Source organism: Epinephelus lanceolatus, chromosome 5, assembly GCF_041903045.1.
Source record: "Epinephelus lanceolatus isolate andai-2023 chromosome 5, ASM4190304v1, whole genome shotgun sequence".
NCBI lineage: Eukaryota > Metazoa > Chordata > Actinopteri > Perciformes > Serranidae > Epinephelus > Epinephelus lanceolatus.
The window spans coordinates 47,015,551-47,035,515 of record NC_135738.1 but is presented as its reverse complement, the minus strand read 5'-3'; the positions used below and the strand labels follow the sequence as shown (position 1 = coordinate 47,035,515).

Sequence of the window (19,965 nt, the reverse complement as noted above, 5' to 3'; positions counted from 1 at the left end):
GTTTGCTAGCTTGATGCTAATGACAGTAACGTTAACTCAGCGGGCTGACAAAGTGCCTCTGCTGTTTCACACCATCATTTCCCCCTTTTACTCTGTGTGGTAACATCCCTAGAGGAAATATTAAAAATGCTGGGGTGTTGTTGTCATACAGTTGTCTATGGCAGCAGATCATTCTGTGTTTCTACTGGTCAGAGTGACAGCTGTGATGGGAGAATTGGATCTCAGTGAAGGGCAAGTGGTCCATAACTTTAATTTTGGAGACAAAAAATGTAGGCTTTGCGCCCTGTGGTCCATTGCCCAATAGGAAATGTAGAATACTCAAAAGTACTTTAAAAGTGCTTAAGTTACTTTTCTCAGGGAGTAACGTCGGAAGTACTTTTAAAGTAATTGAGTTACTTTACTCAGGGAGTAACGCAGTAAAGAAACTGGTTACTTTTTTAAAAAGTAACGCAGTAACATACTTTAATTACTTTTAAAGTAACCCTTACCCAACACTGATTATTACCGATAATTAAATCCCTACATATTTGGTACCTCTTGGTGAGACCTAATATATTGATCCCAACATATCTGGTGCCGCCGTGTGAAGCCCGAATTTATGTTCCCAACAAAAAATAAATAAACTAACAAGACACATCCATATTGAGTTCTTATTTGAGAGGCATCTGCCAACAGCATTTGGAGGGTCTTAAATATGTCCCAGTTACATTAAATAGCTGACTTGAAGAGCAGCCAAAGCATGGAAAAGGTGAAGCTCATCAGTGAATTCCAAAAATGACCTGTGATTTAAGTATGACTGCAAACTAGAACGTTATAAAAATAATGAAAAGGGAGAGAAGTCATGGTGCAATCACTGAGGCCACGAGGGCAACAGGTAAAATAAATACCAAGTCAGCTACCAAATGTTCTATAGCATCACAACCAGCTAAATGTAGTCACCAAATTTTACAGATGTGAAGTTGAGATCAAAATTAAAAACGAGTTTGAAGATGGGTGTGGTCCAAGCGCAAGATGATTTCTAGTTCACTCTCATTTCTCCTTTTTCACAGTGATGCCCTGTGGGCAATAACATTAATCCACATAATGCTTGTTAGCTTTATGGATCCTTAAGTTGATGCCACATAATCATCCAATAAATGTCCTCAAATAACAACTATGAGCCAACACAAAATGTAGTTACACTGCATCAAAATCCAAATGGGATACAAGAGGTATGACAAGAGTTATGACCTGTTCAGACTGACTCTCTGCTAACAGCAATCGGTGACAGAAATCAGTTCCTTCCACATCTATCACGCTCAAGCTTTAAGACTCATGAAGGACTATAACATTGATTAACAGTTTCCCTGTTGGTACCCCTTAACAACCTGAGAATTATATGTAAACAATTGCTGTGTTTAAGGGGTTACTCATACAGCATGTTGTTAGAAAGCTGCTGTACAATTCTTGCAATTTGATCGATACAATAAACACCTGTCAGACAAACAAGAAACAAACGAACACTTAGAACTCACCTCGTATGCCTTATCATAATGCAACAATTGATTATATTCTGACAGAAATGGTCCTGATACATTAGCAAAGGTCCAGATGATCTAAATCTGGTGAAATATTTAGTCCAAACACATTATTACATCCACAGATATCTACAGACTGCTAATGCATCATTTCAAATGTCCAAATTGCTCCATATATTGTCCATAATATCACCAGCTTGCATGTAAATGTTGCCAGTATCTTGATATCAAAATGGTGGCTGAACTCTGACCTTTTGATTGACACCTCACATGAGCCAATCGGAGCTTCCATGTCCCCTCCACATCCTACAATAGCCAATGAGAGCATTTATTGAAAAGAAGGGCCTACCTCTGTATTTGGTCTATAGAACCAGCCAATAGTAATCAGCTGATCCAATGACTGACACTTAAAACTCCTAACCGGAAGATGCACCTTTTGTCAACATAGACTGTTTTAAATGTACATAAATAATAAACAGATGCTTCTTCTATTGTCTCAGGAGAAAATCCAGTCTTTACTATCAATTTAGATTCTCTACAATTTCTTTTTTATATAAAGTCATGTCTTGAATGTTTTTTTTTCTGTGATATTGCTATCTACTCTAAATTTAGGTAAGGCTTTATGCTTTGGTCTCATTGTTTTCCATTTAATACGTCCCAGTTCTAGTCATCTGGCCCCAGTTATTCAAAACATTTAATCTGGATTTGGCAATGCCATATTTTGCTGTCCAGGATCAAATAATCCATTTTACTTTTGTGCCAGTTTTTCTAAGCAACATTGGATTGGATCACCCTGGATCACCCTGATCCAGATTTCAAGATTACCAAATCAGGATAATCACAGCTCTAGATGGGACTACATATCCAAAACATTCTTATTCTAAGTTGTCACATATCGCCTCTTTATGGCCTTTCACATCTACATAGTAGGCACTAGGTATCCTCCTGCATCTGCTATTGACGTTCCGGGACACCATCAAAATCACTGGGATGTTGACAAAAGCACATGGTTAGGTTTAAAAAAACAACAACATAGTTTGGCTCCACCATGCCTTCCACCTGGCCTATAGGGACTTTCCAGCTCCTTATTTCTTTTTACTCGATTACACGCCACTCAGCAACAGTTACTATACTAGATGTTTATCAGATAGTGCTGTCACAAAATTTAAGGAAAAGATTACTTCGTCGTTAAATTCAATACCAATACCTTCAGTAACAGAGGTTTCCCGTGCCGACTTTAACCTCTCCCAAATTGATCATTTTGTCGATAGCGCCGTAGGCTCGCTGCGAACAACGCTCGACTCTGTAGCTCCTCTTAAAAAGAAGTTAACAAAGCAAAGAAAGTTTGCTCCTTGGTATAACTCTCAAACCCGTAGGTTAAAACAAATATCGCGAAAATTTGAAAGGAATTGGCGATTAACCAAACTGGAAGAATCTCGTTTAATCTGGACAGACAGTCTCAAAACTTATAAGAGGGGCCTCCGCAATGCCAGAGCAAACTATTACTCAGCATTAATAGAAGAAAACAAGAACAACCCCAGGTTTCTTTTCAGCACTGTAGCCAGGCTGACTGAGAGTCAAAGCTCTATTGAGCCTTGTATTCCTTTAGCCCTTAGCAGTAATGATTTTATGAGCTTTTTTAATGACAAAATTCTAACTATTAGAGGCAAAATTCATGACCTCCTGCCCTCAGATGGTAGGCCTACCTATCTAACCTCAAACACAGCTGTAGAATCTAATATATATTTAGATTGCTTCTCCCCAATTTCTCTTCAAGAATTGACCGCAGTGATTTCTTCATCTAAATCATCAATGTGTCTCTTAGACCCCATCCCAACTAGGCTACTTAAGGAGGTCTTTCCTTTAGTTAACACTCATATATTAGATATGATCAATATATCCCTATTAACAGGCTATGTACCACAGTCTTTTAAGGTAGCTGTAATTAAACCTCTCCTAAAAAAGCCCACCCTGGATCCAGAGGTGTTAGCCAACTATAGACCAATATCTAATCTTCCCTTTATGTCAAAGATCCTTGAGAAAGTAGTCGCAGACCAGCTGTGTGATTTTCTCCAGGATAATAATTTATTTGAGGAATTTCAGTCAGGATTTAGAGTGCATCATAGCACTGAGACAGCTCTAGTTAAAATTACAAATGACCTTCTGATTGCTTCAGACAAAGGACTCGTCTCTGTTCTTGTTTTATTAGATCTTAGTGCGGCGTTTGACACAATTGACCATCAAATTCTACTGCAGAGACTGGATCACTTAATTGGCCTAAAAGGTTCAGCACTAAGCTGGTTTAAATCTTATTTATCTGATCGTTTTCAATTTGTTGACGTTCGTAATGAATCATCCTTACGTACCAAAGTTTGTTTTGGAGTTCCGCAAGGTTCTGTGCTCGGACCAATCCTATTTACTCTATATATGCTTCCTTTAGGTAACATCATTAGAAATCACTCTATAAATTTCCATTGTTATGCGGATGATACACAGTTGTATTTATTGATGAAGCCAGAAGAAAGTAATCAATTAACTAAACTCCATAACTGCCTTAAAGACATAAAAAATTGGATGAGCACCAATTTCCTGATGTTAAATTCAGACAAAACTGAAGTTATTGTTCTTGGCCCCAAACAACTCAGAGACTCTTTATCTGATGACATAGTTTCTCCAGATGGCATTGCTCTGGCCTCTAGCACTACCGTAAGAAACCTCGGAGTAATATTTGATCAAGATTTGTCTTTTAATTCTCATTTAAAGCAAACCTCGCGGACTGCATTTTTTCATCTGCGTAATATTGCGAAAATTAGGCCTATCCTGACCCGAAAAGATGCAGAAAAATTGGTCCACGCTTTTGTTACCTCAAGGCTGGATTACTGTAACTCTCTATTATCAGGTAGCTCTAGTAAGTTCTTAAAAACTCTCCAGCTAATTCAGAATGCAGCAGCTCGTGTACTAACAGGAACTAAGAAACGAGATCATATTTCTCCTGTTTTAGCTTCTCTGCACTGGCTCCCTGTAAAATCCAGAATTGAATTTAAAATCCTACTGTTAACTTATAAAGCTCTAAATGGTCAAGCTCCGTCATATCTTAGAGAGCTCATAGTGCCATATTATCCCACCAGAACACTGCGCTCTGAGAACGCAGGGTTACTCGTGGTCCCTAAAGTCTCCAAAAGCAGATCAGGAGCCAGAGCCTTCAGCTATCAGGCTCCTCTCCTGTGGAATCATCTTCCTGTTACGGTCCGGGAGGCAGACACCGTCTCCACATTTAAGACTAGACTTAAGACTTTCCTCTTTGATAAAGCTTATAGTTAGGGCTGGCTCAGGCTTGCCCTGTACCAGCCCCTAGTTAGGCTGACTTAGGCCTAGTCTGCCGGAGGACCCCCTATAATACACCGGGCTCCCTCTCTCTCTCTCTCTCTCTCTCTCTCTCTCTCTCTCACTCACTCTCATCCTATTACTGCATCTTGCTAACTCGGCCATTCTGGATGTCACTAACTCGGCTTCTTCTCCGGAGCCTTTGTGCTCCACTGTCTCTCAGAATAACTCATACCGCAGCGGTGCCTGGACAGTGTGACGTGTGTGGTTGTGCTGCTGCCGTGGTCCTGCCAGATGCCTCCTGCTGCTGCTGCCATCATTAGTCATTAGTCATACTTCTACTGTTATTATACACATATGACTATTGTCACACAAGTATACTGTCAGATATTAATACATACTTTCAACATATTGTACCACAGTAGCCAGAACTATAACTATAATATTATTACTTTCATTAATGTTGTTGTAAGCTACTGTCATTACCTGCATCTCTCTCTCTCTCTCTCTCTCTCTCTCTCTCTCTCTCTCTCTCTCTCTCTGTCTCATTGTGTCATATGGATTACTGTTAATTTATTATGCTGATCTGTTCTGTACGACATCTATTGCACGTCTGTCCGTCCTGGAAGAGGGATCCCTCCTCAGTTGCTCTTCCTGAGGTTTCTACCGTTTTTTTTTCCCCGTTAAAGGGGTTTTTTTTGGGGAGTTTTTCCTTATCCGCTGTGAGGGTCTTAAGGACAGAGGGATGTCGTATGCTGTAAAGCCCTGTGAGGCAAATTGTGATTTGTGATATTGGGCTTTATAAATAAAATTGAATTGAATTGAATTGAATTGAATTGAATTGAATTATATTGTGTCATTACCAGCAACGTTTTAACCTCACACCATCCTGCAGCATATCATACCGCTGTGACAGGTGCTATCTGACCACATTATGAACTGATTTTTTTTTCTCTCTCCTCATGAGGAAAGGGGGGCGCTATGGCAACCATTTGCAAAATTTGAATGGGCATATCTCATGCCCCGTATGTCGTAGAGACATGAAACCTTGCACAGAGCTGCCTCTCCTCATGAGGAACAAATCTGCCCCGAGAACCCATAACTTCCGGTTATACAGATTTACCACCATTTTGAATTTTTTTGAGAAACACTTAAAATCAATCTCTTCCTAGGAAGTTTGACCAATCTTCATGAAACTCGGTGAACATGAACTAGGGACCAATATCTAAAGTTCCCTCTTGGAAAAACTTACTAAAACTGAGCTTCTATAGTGCAATGATTTTAACTATCTGCCTTTCAACGTGCTACCTCAACTACTCATGTATAGTTTTAGCCCACTAACTATCCCACTATTGGCAATGGTACTACTGTACTTTCAATAAAGCAATCGTACTATCAAATTCACAAAAACTCTGTCTGAATACATTGCTCTTCTTAATGGGTTCAGTTGACTGTTTAATCTGCAATTTCCTATGACCTGTATCCCAAACACACACCATGTGAAACTGTAGGTGGGCAACTGTGCACTCAATGGTTATCGACTAGTATTTTTTTAACATACTGTAGAAGTCTGATACTGATTCTTTTGTACCCAAGATGCTGAGTTACAATATTTCGATAGTGTTCAGTATCTTTAAATATGACCAGTACAATTCAATTCAATTTTCAATTTTATTTATAAAGCCCAATATCACAAATCACAATTTGCCTCACAGGGCTTTACAGCATACGACATCCCTCTGTCCTTAAGACCCTCGCAGCGGATAAGGAAAAACTCCCCAAAAAAAAACCCTTTAACAGGGAAAAAAAACGGTAGAAACCTCAGGAAGAGCAACTGAGGAGGGATCCCTCTTCCAGGACGGACAGACGTGCAATAGATGTCGTACAGAACAGATCAGCATAATAAATTAACAGTAATCCATATGACACAATGAGACAGAGAGAGAGAGAGAGAGAGAGAGAGAGAGAGAGATGCAGGAAATGACAGTAGCTTACAACAACATTAATGAAAGTAATAATATTATAGTTATAGTTCTGGCTACTGTGGTACAATATGTTGAAAGTATGTATTAATATCTGACAGTATACTTGTGTGACAATAGTCATATGTGTATAATAACAGTAGAAGTATGACTAATGACTAATGATGGCAGCAGCAGCAGGAGGCATCTGGCAGGACCACGGCAGCAGCACAACCACACACGTCACACTGTCCAGGCACCGCTGCGATATGAGTTATTCTGAGAGACAGTGGAGCACAAAGGCTCCGGAGAAGAAGCCGAGTTAGTGACATCCAGAATGGCCGAGTTAGCAAGATGCAGTAATAGGATGAGAGTGAGAGAGAGAGAGAGAGAGAGAGAGAGAGGGAGAGAGAGGGAGCCCGGTGTATTATAGGGGGTCCTCCGGCAGACTAGGCCTAAGTCAGCCTAACTAGGGGCTGGTACAGGGCAAGCCTGAGCCAGCCCTAACTATAAGCTTTATCAAAGAGGAAAGTCTTAAGTCTAGTCTTAAATGTGGAGACGGTGTCTGCCTCCCGGACCGTAACAGGAAGATGATTCCACAGGAGAGGAGCCTGATAGCTGAAGGCTCTGGCTCCTGATCTGCTTTTGGAGACTTTAGGGACCACGAGTAACCCTGCGTTCTCAGAGCGCAGTGTTCTGGTGGGATAATATGGCACTATGAGCTCTCTAAGATATGACGGAGCTTGACCATTTAGAGCTTTATAAGTTAACAGTAGGATTTTAAATTCAATTCTGGATTTTACAGGGAGCCAGTGCAGAGAAGCTAAAACAGGAGAAATATGATCTCGTTTCTTAGTTCCTGTTAGTACACGAGCTGCTGCATTCTGAATTAGCTGGAGAGTTTTTAAGGACTTACTAGAGCTACCTGATAATAGAGAGTTACAGTAATCCAGCCTTGAGGTAACAAAAGCGTGGACCAATTTTTCTGCATCTTTTCGGGTCAGGATAGGCCTAATTTTCGCAATATTACGCAGATGAAAAAATGCAGTCCGTGAGGTTTGCTTTAAATGAGAATTAAAAGACAAATCTTGATCAAATATTACTCCGAGGTTTCTTACGGTAGTGCTAGAGGCCAGAGCAATGCCATCTGGAGAAACTATGTCATCAGATAAAGAGTCTCTGAGTTGTTTGGGGCCAAGAACAATAACTTCAGTTTTGTCTGAATTTAACATCAGGAAATTGGTGCTCATCCAATTTTTTATGTCTTTAAGGCAGTTATGGAGTTTAGTTAATTGATTACTTTCTTCAGGCTTCATCGATAAATACAACTGTGTATCATCCGCATAACAATGGAAATTTATAGAGTGATTTCTAATGATGTTACCTAAAGGAAGCATATATAGAGTAAATAGGATTGGTCCGAGCACAGAACCTTGCGGAACTCCAAAACAAACTTTGGTACGTAAGGATGATTCATTACGAACGTCAACAAATTGAAAACGATCAGATAAATAAGATTTAAACCAGCTTAGTGCTGAACCTTTTAGGCCAATTAAGTGATCCAGTCTCTGCAGTAGAATTTGATGGTCAATTGTGTCAAACGCCGCACTAAGATCTAATAAAACAAGAACAGAGACGAGTCCTTTGTCTGAAGCAATCAGAAGGTCATTTGTAATTTTAACTAGAGCTGTCTCAGTGCTATGATGCACTCTAAATCCTGACTGAAATTCCTCAAATAAATTATTATCCTGGAGAAAATCACACAGCTGGTCTGCGACTACTTTCTCAAGGATCTTTGACATAAAGGGAAGATTAGATATTGGTCTATAGTTGGCTAACACCTCTGGATCCAGGGTGGGCTTTTTTAGGAGAGGTTTAATTACAGCTACCTTAAAAGACTGTGGTACATAGAAGTATTCATTGTTTTTTTTTAAAGAGCCATATTCTGGTCAGGGTGAAAAAAAGCCTCTGAAACAGCATTTTACAAGAGGTAGATTGCTCACTGTTCAACTTGCTTCTGAAACTTGGCAACTGTTAACCTTCAGAAGTGCATCAATATTAAGAGTGCAGTCAACTAATGGGCCAGACTGGACCCTCTAGTGGGCCAGTTCTGGCCCACAGGCCGTGTGTTTGATGTACCTGAGGTATTCAAATCCTACTAAAAAGTTTTGAACAACACATACTGAGGGTTTGATCCAGATCAAAACACAGAATGGATTATGACATCTAATCTGATTTCAAAATCCCTTTTTTCCTTTGAATGACCATTTTCAGGATTTGATCCTATGTGATATCCCAAATCCAATCATTTTACTTCTGAACAACTGGGCCCTGTAGGCATCTGTTTTAAACAAAACTATTCAGGTGTAGGAAAAGAAAAACATTATACTTCAGTGTGTTCAAACTTTTGTTACTCAATGACAGAAGCACTTACAGTGCATTTTTGCATTTTTGTGTTACCTTTCAAATGAGACAATGCATGTGCATGTACTAAAAATGGAAAAATAAAAGCTTTCAATTTACTGTGAGTATGCCTTGGATAGGTGTTTTTAATGAATATTAGAGCAATGTTAATAAGTTTAAGATTAAGATTATTAAAACCTAAAGAAACTAAAAACCCAACACACACTGATTCTTAGACCTGACAATTAGAAAAGAGGGCACACTGAACAACCAGAGAAAACACACTCTGAACAACAGGTTGACTGGGATAAAAGTTACATTACTACAACAAATGAACTCCAAAACGGAACGAAAACACTAATTCTCATGCATCAGAGACAGGTTATCCTGCTCTAGAGAGCTACCAAATCACTCTGCTATTAATGTTTGCTTTTGACCTCTTCCGCTACATGATGTGAAATCAAAAATTCAAAATAATCCAGATGAGACTCACAAGTGCCTGGATCAGAAAAATAATGAAGATTATCAAATTTAACATATACTCTGATTTTTTGTGTAACCCAGATTAGAAAAGACTAAGCCCAAACCTTCAGTACATTCAACCCAACAACCTAAATGTGTGATATGTGTCCCTGTCTCTTAGGGGCTGCAGTAGCTCAGTCCATTCCAAACCAGTTCCCAAGCCAAGTCAGTGAGAACTTGGCTTGGTCCCCATACTTGGTCCCCATACTGAGCATAGACTGGTAGCTGGAAAGGCACCAGTTCACCTCCTGTGCACTGCCAAGGTGCCATCTAGCAAGGCACCAAACCCCCAACTGCTCAGTGTGCCTATCCAAGGTAGCCCCCTTACTCTGACATCTCTCTTTTTTATGTTTGTGTAGGTCCTGTTTGTACATGTCTGTGTATTTCAGGCCTGTGTGTATAGGCTATGACAACAGAGTGAAAAAAAATTAATTTTCCCTCTGGGATTAATAAAGTATATTGTCTTCTTCTGCTGTCTTTATGAAAGGTTATTAAATGGCATGTACCATTAGGTACCTGCTCAGCGCTGCTTTAAAAGAACCATCCAGTCTTGTATTATCAAGTAAAACAAACAAACAATACACACCATGTGGGTGAGTCGCATAACTGAAAGCTTGTCTCTGAGCTGTGATTAGATAATGAAGAATCTGTTAGGGATCAGTTCCCCCTCTCATGGTGAGTCAGTAATGTTTCTGGTTCAAATAATTAAAGGGTGAAATGGGAAGCTTCTCCCTGACCTAGACATCCAGCCTGGAAAACTCTGGGACATACAGACAGTGCTGCCACTCTGACTGCCTCTTTTAGTTATTTTATGCTAACTTAACCTGTTTCTGGCCTCTGGTCACTTTGCTTTTTGACATCTTCATTCTGCTGATTTTTGGCTTGTCTTGGAGGTAGCTATTTATTTTCACAGGATTCTCTCCATATTCTTTGGTCTATGATGTGATGCTGGCTGTCAGCTTCTCTTTTGTCATGTTCACCAGCAACCATACAAGACCTGCTCTGATAATGTTTCAACCTCGGCTGTGAAGAGTTTGGTAGGTGTATTTACTTCTTTCTGTCCATCAACAGGTTGGGTGGCCGAGGAAAGTTTGGGCAGTTGTTACATTACAGTTTGTCAGTGAGTCATATTTTTAAGTTATTTGAGAAACCAGGCTAAAATAATTTAAGATACCCCTTTTTAAGCCCTTGAGTATATGAACATGCTTAAATAAATAAAAAAAGGAATTTTCGACATGGACTTAAATTATTCATGTTTTTGTGTCCACGTGAATAATGGGGAAAACAATTTTTAAAATTTCCAGTTTTGAGAGAGACTGTCCTGCCTCAGCAGCATAACAGGCTGCAATGTCATCCATACAGACAACTGTGCACTGTCCATTTATGTCCATTAGAAGTGCTTGTTTACTAATATGTAATTTGCACATAAAATAAGTGTTCAAATAGAATCACCATCTGACTCATGATATATGCACACCAGCTGATTTTGTTTTTACCACCGTGCATATGTTGGTGATCAGAATCATTCTGAAGTTACAGGCATGTGCCTGCTATCTGCAATCAGCATACTGCCACGCCTCCTTTTCTCTATAAGGAAATAAGTTTGCCCAGAGGTATATCATGGAGAAAGCAGTGAAGTTGTTTCTATACACATATTAAGGCCCTGACACTCCAGTGTCAGACCATCAGTGAGCATTTGTCAATGTAATGGCAATTGGAAACAGCTGATAAGCTGGTTGTCGCTCTCTTCAAACATGTTTAAACATGTTAGTCTCTGATGTACACTCTCCTGAAGGCACAAACTGTAATGTCTTCCAGCAAGAACCAAAATATGGAGCATGGACTGGTGGCTGGAGAGGTGCCAGTTCACCTCCTGGGCACTGCCGAGGTGCCCTTGAGCTTTGTGCATGTATAGGTCCTGTTTGTGCATGTGTGTGTCTTTCGGACCTGTGTGTAATTAACAAGCAAGAGTGAAAACATTGAATTTCCCCTCAGGGGGATTAATAAAGTAAATAAACTTTAACTTTAAACTTTAACTAAACTTTAAACTAGGTTCCATATGACATCTGGGCTGCTTGATGCTAAAACAGAATCTTTTGTATACCCTGCATGCCTATTAATAGGCTACCAGTTAACCAGTTGGCTATAAATTAACATATGTGCAATTTCTATAAAATAAATACTGGGACACTCATGTGGTCAAGATCGAGCCCTGAGATTGATTCTTGGTTCACAAGCCACAGGATCAGCAATCAAGGTGATGAGGAGGCACAAATTTGAGAAATAGGAAAGGCCTCATATGCTCAGGAAAGGTGCTTCAGTGCCTTCCTCGGCTCCTCCAGTCCGCCTGTCAAAATATCCGTGGGCAAGATACTGAACCCCAAATTGCCCCAAATGGTTGTGCATAAATATTTAGAATTGCCACCACTACAAGCTATGAACACAGACCCAGGTAAGACTCAACCACTGAACCAGCGCCACATCCACAGCAGATCACTGAGTTCCAACTATTGTAATATGATGATGTGGCTCTGCATTACAGTCTTGCAATGACTCTCTCACTCTCTCTCACACACATATTTTATGCAAACACTTGTAGACTGCACAAAGTCATACATAACAGCACATTCATACACTGACACATACAGACACACATACATGCAGCACAACCAGTTCTCAGCCCACCTCTAGTTTCACTGTTCACTGTTAAGTCCTAATGACATCATCAAGTTGCTTGGATACAGTGCCCCATACAAACAGTGGTGCCGGATCACAGGCCATCTCACAAACACACACACAGCTCTGTTACTGACATTAGTCTGCCATGTCTTGTTGCTTTCTTCTATGCTAAGGCTGTAGACGAACTGTTGGGTTTTTTTTTCTTTTGCTAAGAAAGGCTGAGTGAAATGACTAGGCAGTATCTAAGTTGCAGTCATGATGAGACCTGATGGAATTCTCTAAATTCTAAAGAAAGGTGCTTCAGTGCATCCTTTCGTACCTCCTTTGGCAAAGGATACACTAGGCCAAGCTCTACCAGAGGAAATGAGATAATGCTTTGGCCATTCATGAAAACAATTATTATTTGCTGCGTTGGAGGCGAGACTTAGTGAATTGAAAGTGCGGCTCCACACCATGGAAAATCATTCAGTAGCTGTGGTAGTTAGCCAGCCCCCCTGTAGCTGGCATGGAGCCACATCACATAGCTTCTGCTGGCGGTCCTCCGGAAACCCCCGTGCAGCTGGAAGGCTGGGTGACTGTTCGAGAGAAGCACAGTACTAAGCGATGCCCACATTCACCACCAACCTGTTCATGTCTCGAACCATTTTCCCCACTCAGTGACACACCCACTGTGGAGAAAACTCTGGTCTTTGGCAGCTCTATTCTGAGAAACGTGAAGTTAGCAACACCAGTGGCCATAGTCAAATTTATCCCTGGGGTCAGAGCAGGCATCCAATTTGAAACTGCTGGCTGAGGATAAACGTAGGTTGAGTGAGATTGTTATTCACGTCGGCCGTTATGACACCGGGTTAGGTCAATCGGAGGTCACTAAAATTAATGTTGTGTCAATGTGTGCATATGCAAAAACCATGTCAGACTACATAGTTTTCTCTGGACCCCTCCAAAATCTGACCATTGATGAGATGTTTAGCCGCATGTCATCATTCAGTCACTGGCTGTCCAGGTGATGTCCAGCAAACGATGTGGGCTTCATAGATAACTGGCAAACTTTCTGGGGAAAGCCTGGTCTGATTAGGAGAGATAGCATTCATCCCACTTTGAATGGAGCCACTCTCATCTCTAAAAACCTGGCCAAGTTTATTAGTGATTCAAAACCCTGACAAGCCAGAGTTGAGACCAGGAATCAGAGTCGCAGTCTTAAATGCTTCTCTGAGCTTCTAGAGCAGTGACCCACCCATAATGTTATAAAAACAGTGTCTGTCCCCCGACCAACTAAATTCGACTGTAGTCTATTAATTAGCCCTAAATCAAAACTACATTAAAATTCCTTTGAAAGCCTTATCCTAAGTCTTTTACATCCGACCTGGAAAACCTCACAGCCACTTTTATTTGTTATAGTGTACCGTGCACCTGGCCCATATTCTGAATTTGTATCTGAATTCTCAGAGTTTCGATCAAGTTTAGTTCTTCAGTCAGATATTCAGAGTTATTATTGTAGGTGATTTTAATATTCATGTTGACGTTAATAATGACTGCCTCACTACTGCGTTCATCACATTATTAGACTCCACTGGCTTCAGTGAGATTGTACATAAACCCACTCACCGTTTTAACCACAACTTCAATCTCGTTCTGACGTATGGAATTAAAATTGAAAACTTAATAGTCTTTTCACAGAATTCGTCTTTATCAGACCATTATTATATAACTGTGACAGCCCTATATAACTTTTGATTTCTTATTACTCGATTACACACCACTCGGCAAACGCTACTATACTAGATGTTTATCCGATAGTGCTGTAGCAAAATTTAAGGAAATTATTAGGGCTGTACCCAAATATTCGGATATTCGAATATTCATTTCTATGGGTAGGTATTCGTTATGAAAATTTGGTATTCGATATTCGTTTTTTTATTTACTTTTTATTTATTTATTTTTTTTAACATATTTTTTTTGGTGCTAAATGTAGTCTTTGTGTTGGTAAATGTAGGTTATCAATAAAAATCAAAACTTTTAAATTGCATTGTTAAAAATGTGGAAAAATAGTATCCTACCAACTGAGCTTGTGCGCACGGCACGCTTCTATGCCAAGTTTTACTACTTTATCACTATTCCCTCTAACTTGTAGCTGTTTTTTCATTATCTTTTGAATTTAATATGAATTATGGAACCGTTTTTGTCAACGTTTGTTTCCCCCGTTTGTACAATAAATTATTGTTTAAAGTTTCAACAAGTTTCTTTTGGAGTGCGTGACACAAGTGTGTTTTGAAAACGACCACGGACTGTCACCTGCTCAACACATCAGTACCTTCGGATGCCATGATAGTAATAGCCAATAATGTCAAAATATCATTTACAGACCGATTTAACAGACGCTGCCCAACCCGCAGGTCCATTTGCGGGTCCCGTGGGTTACGGGTCGACCCGCGCATCACTACTCAGCTCAGTCTCTAAGCGGTACACAACAGTAAGGCTATGAACATTGTATTCTATTCAGGCCGGCAGAACCAGCAGCACATCAGCTCTACAGTGCACGGCACTGCTGATTAACCATTTTACTGCAGCACAGAGTGTCTGCCAACAACCAGTTACTTGCAGAGGCTTCCTACAACTTGTTTCAACGGTTCCAATTTAATCAGAATGTACTGAAGGAGACTGTTGTGCCATCACATTTTTCTGTGGTTTGAGAGCAAAGATCTGGTCGCCGCTGTGCAAAACTCTGCAATACAATTAGGTCCCAAAAAACCCCAGACTCCGCCACCACCATTTTATGAGCTTTTTTAATGACAAAATTCTAACTAAAATTCATCACCTCCTGCCCTCACACAATCTGTCTTCAAACACAGGGACCTTAAACACAGCTGTAAGACCTGATATAGATTTGGGTCGCTTCTCTTAGATTAACCTTCAACAACTGACTTCAGTGATTTACTCCTCTAAATCATCAATGTGTCTCTTTGACCCCATCCTAACTAGGCTACTTAAAGAGGTCTTACCTTTAGTTAACACTTCTATATTAGACATGATCAACATGTCTTTATTAACAGGCTATGTGCCACAGTCCTTTAAGGTAGCTGTAATTAAACCTCTACTAAAAAAGCCCAAAAAATTACAAATGATCTTCTGATTGATTCAGACAAAGGACTCATCCCTGTGCTTGTTTTATTAGCTGTTACAGCCACATTTGACACAACTGACCATCAAATTCTGCGACAGACACTGGAACATTTAAATGGCCTTAAAGGCTCTGCACTAAGCTGGTTTAAATCTTATTTATCTGATTGATTTCAGTTCATTCATGTTCATGATGAATCATCTTTGCACTTACGTTTGCTTCAAGGTCCACAAGGCTCTGTGCTTGGACCAAATCTATTCATTATATATGCTTCGCTTCAGTAACATAATCAGAAATCACTCTGTAAACTTTCATTGTTATGCAGATGATACACAATAATATCTATCGATCTAGCCAGAAGAAACGGATCAATTAACCAAACTTCAAACATGCCTTAAAGACATAAAAACCTGGATGAGCTCCAATTTCCTGATGTTAAATTCAGACAAAAGTGAAGTTATTGCTCTTGGCCCCAAACACCACAGAAACTTTCTATCTAAAGATATAGTTTCTCTGGATGACATTGCTGGCCTTTAGCACAACTGTTAGAAACCTTGGAGTAATATTTGATTAAGATTTGTCTTTTAACACTCATATGAAACAAACTACAAGGTCTGCATTTTTTTTTTGTCTGCATAATATTGCAAAAATTAGGCCTATCCTGTCTCAAAATGATGCAGAAAAATTGGTCCCCACATAAGTCTATAAAAACTCTTCAGCTAATCCAGAATGTGGTGGCACGTGTACTGACTAAGAAAAGAGATCATATTTCTCCTCTCTTAGCTTCTCTCTCTTGACTCCCTGTAAAATCCAGATTTGAATTTAAAATCCTTCTCCTCACTTACAAAGCTCTAAATGGTCAGGCTCCGTCATATCTTAGAGAGCTCGTAGAGTCATATTATCCCACCAGAACACTGCGCTCTGAGACTGCAGGATTACTCGTGGTTCCTAAAGTCTCCAAAAGTAGAATGGGAGCCAGAGCCTTCAGCTATTAGGCTCCTCATTTGTGGAACCATCTTCGTGTTTCAGTCCGGGAGGCAGACACCGTCTCCACATTTAAGAGTAGACTTAAGACTTTCCTTTTTGATAAAGCTTATAGCTAGGGCTGGCTCAGGCTTGCCTTGGACCAGACCCTAGTTAGGCTGACATAGGCTTAGTCTGCCGGGGGGCCTCCTATGATACACCGAGCCCCTTCTCTCCTCTTTCTCTCCTCAGTTTCTGGTTATTCTTCATTTGCTAACATTCATGTCCTTTTACTGCATATCGCTAACTCTGCTCTACTGTATGAGAGGCCCTTTGAGACATAATTCATACTTGGTTTCACATGTAACATCATACTCTCATACATACACCACTATACTCTTACACAAACACTACTATACCTTCTTACATGCACAATCATACTCTTATACATACACCACTACACTCTTACACAAACACTACTATACCCTCTTACATGCACAATCATACTCTTATACATACACCACTATACTCTTACACAAACACTACTATACCCTCTTACATGCACAATCATACTCTCATACATACACCACTACACTCTTACACAAACACTACTATACCCTCTTACATGCACAATCACACTCTTATACATACACCACTACACTCTTACAGAAACACTACTATACCTTCTTCCATGCACAATCATACTCTTATACATACACCACTATACTCTCACACAAACACTACTATACCCTCTTACATGCACAATTATACTCTTATACATACACCACTATACTCTTACACAAACACATACAGTAGTAATGTTTCTGTAAGAGTATAGTGGTGTATGTATAAGAGTATGATTGTGCATGTAAAAGGGTATAGTAGTGTTTGTGTGAGAGTACAGTGGTGTATGTATAAGAGTATTATTGTACATGTAAGAGTGTATAGAAGGGTTTGTGTGAGAGTATAGTGGTGTATGTATGAGAGTATGCTTATGCATGTAAGAGGGTATAGTAGTGTTTGTGTAAGAGTATAGTGGTGTGTGTATGAGAGTATGATGTTACATGTGAAACCAAGTATGAATTATGTCTCAAAGGGCCTCTCATACTACTGCATGCCACTAACTCGCCTTCTTCTCCCGAGACTTTGTGCTCCACTGTCTCACAGGTTCCCTCGTATCACAGCTACTCCTGGATCCTGTGTCGTGGTTGCGCTGCTGCTGGGGTCCGGCCTGATGCCTCCTATTACTGCTGTTATAATTAGTCATACTTCTACTATTATTACACCCATATGATTATTATTGTCACATACATATACTATCATATATGTTATTGTAGGTATTGTCATTACTGCTTGCCCTGCCTCTCCCGTTGTCTCTGTTTCTCTCGGTCCCTCTCTCTGTCTCTTCCTCTTTTTATGTATCATTTTGTCATGTGGATTACTGTAAATTTATTATGTTGATCTGTTCTGTACACATGACATCTATTGCATGTCTGTCTGTCCTGGAAGAAGGATCCCTCCTCAGTTGCTCTTCCCAAGGTTTCTACCATTTTTTTATCCGCTGTGAGGGTCCAAGGATAGAGGGATATCCTATGCTGGAAAGCCCTGTGAGGCAAATTGTGATTTGTGATATTGAGCTTTATAAATAAAATTGAACTGAATTGAATGAGCTATCATGCATAAATTTAACAATTATTTTCATACAGTCATATTTATTGGGATTAGGGCTGGGGCGATTCATCAACGTAATTGACATCATGGGTTATTGAAATATGTCGATTTGCAAAACATGTGTCTGCGTGTCGCAATATAGTAAGCTACACCCCGCCAAAGCATGGATCCCTAAGTGTTCTGCATGAACACATGAAGCGAAAACATCCCGTCATGCTTCATGAAGACAGCAGCAAGAAAGCACCATCCTGTTTACTCTTTGTCCCAGTCCAAGCATGATATATTAGGATTATCAATGATTTTATGTTATTAGCAGTCACTTAATCTTTCTGCATTGCCGCTAATTCTTTAGCATGCATCATCTAACGCTGTTTACTTCAACGGGCATGCACAAGTGAGAAAATGGTTTTAACATTACAGACCATTGTTACAGTCTGGTATTAGTTTTAGTTATCTTTCTCGACCCACACTGATGCAAAATACATTTACCATTTATGATCTAAACTGCATATTACTGCAGTGATGAAAAAAATCCAAGTCATAACCATTTTAAGTTTCAATGCAAGTGCTCAAGGAAAATACTGGTTTTGCAGTTGAGGGAAATTGCTGCTGTGATATACAATGATTAAATTAATCTATGTGTCACAGTAATAATAATAATAATAATAATAATAATAATGTACAATATGTTTTTAAAAAAAAGCAGCAAAAACAGGTTTTAAAGAAAACAGATACAAAACTACAAAAAAAAGTGTATAAAAACTGTCCATCATTGGAACACTGCAGTTTTCTCCATGGCAATCCACGTCATTAACATCTGGCATTGCACTCACACATCTCAGAGCGTAGTCTAAGTACAGTCAGATTCTCTTAGCACCGCAGTCAGTGTTGGGTGTAACGTATTACAAAGTAATGCGTTATTTCAATTACATTAAATTTGTCCGTAACGCATTACTGCTCTAAATTCAATAATCACATAATCACATAAAAGAAGACCCACGTGCCGGTTCCTGGTGTGCTGGTCAGCTACAGCGGCAGAGAGAGACGCACCAAACCATGGCCTCACAATAGACACACCAAAACATGGCCTTACAACAGATACACAAACACATGGCCTTACAACAGATGCACCAAACCATGGAGAGAGTTATGCATAAGAACGGGACTGTGTCTAATCAAAAAATTAGGATGTTAATTGTGCTACACAAGTTCTTTAGATATGTGCATAATGTATGCTGAGAACAGCGATGCTGTTCAGTGGGCCAGTGGAGAGGTTCCCCAGGCTGGGCAGTCTGAGCTGACTCTGAGGAGGACTGGGTTGGCTGACAACCCATTTGAGTATCTCCTCCCAATGAGGTAAAACCACGTCTTTAGTGATAAACATGTCAAATAAGCCGGACTAGTCTGGCCATGGTTTCGTGCTTCTGTTCTAAGGCCATGGTTTGGTGTGTCTGTTGTGAGACCCTGGCTTGGTGCGTCTGTTGTAAGGCCATGATTTGGTGCATTTGTTGTAAGGCCATGGTTTGGTGCATCTGTTGTAAGGCTATGTGTTTGTGCATCTTTTGTAAGGCCATGTTTTGGTTTGTCTATTGTGAGGCCATGGTTCGGTGCGTCTGTTGTAAGGCCATGGTTTGTTGTGTCTATGTAAGGCCATGGTTTGGTGTGTCTGTTGTAAGGCCATGGTTTGTTGTGTCTATGTAAGGCCATGGTTCGGTGCGTCTGTTGTAAGGCCATGGTTTGTTGTGTCTATGTAAGGCCATGGTTTGGTGCGTCTGTTGTAAAGCCATGTTTTGGTGTGTCTATTGTG

General features: G+C 40.0%; 1 protein-coding gene across 8 annotated transcripts in view; it reads right to left on the bottom strand.

Moving 5' to 3' along the window:
- Positions 1-19,965, bottom strand: part of akap13b (A-kinase anchoring protein 13b) — a 207,203-nt gene that overhangs the window by 170,672 nt on the left and 16,566 nt on the right. The gene's annotated exons all lie outside the window — the stretch shown is intronic.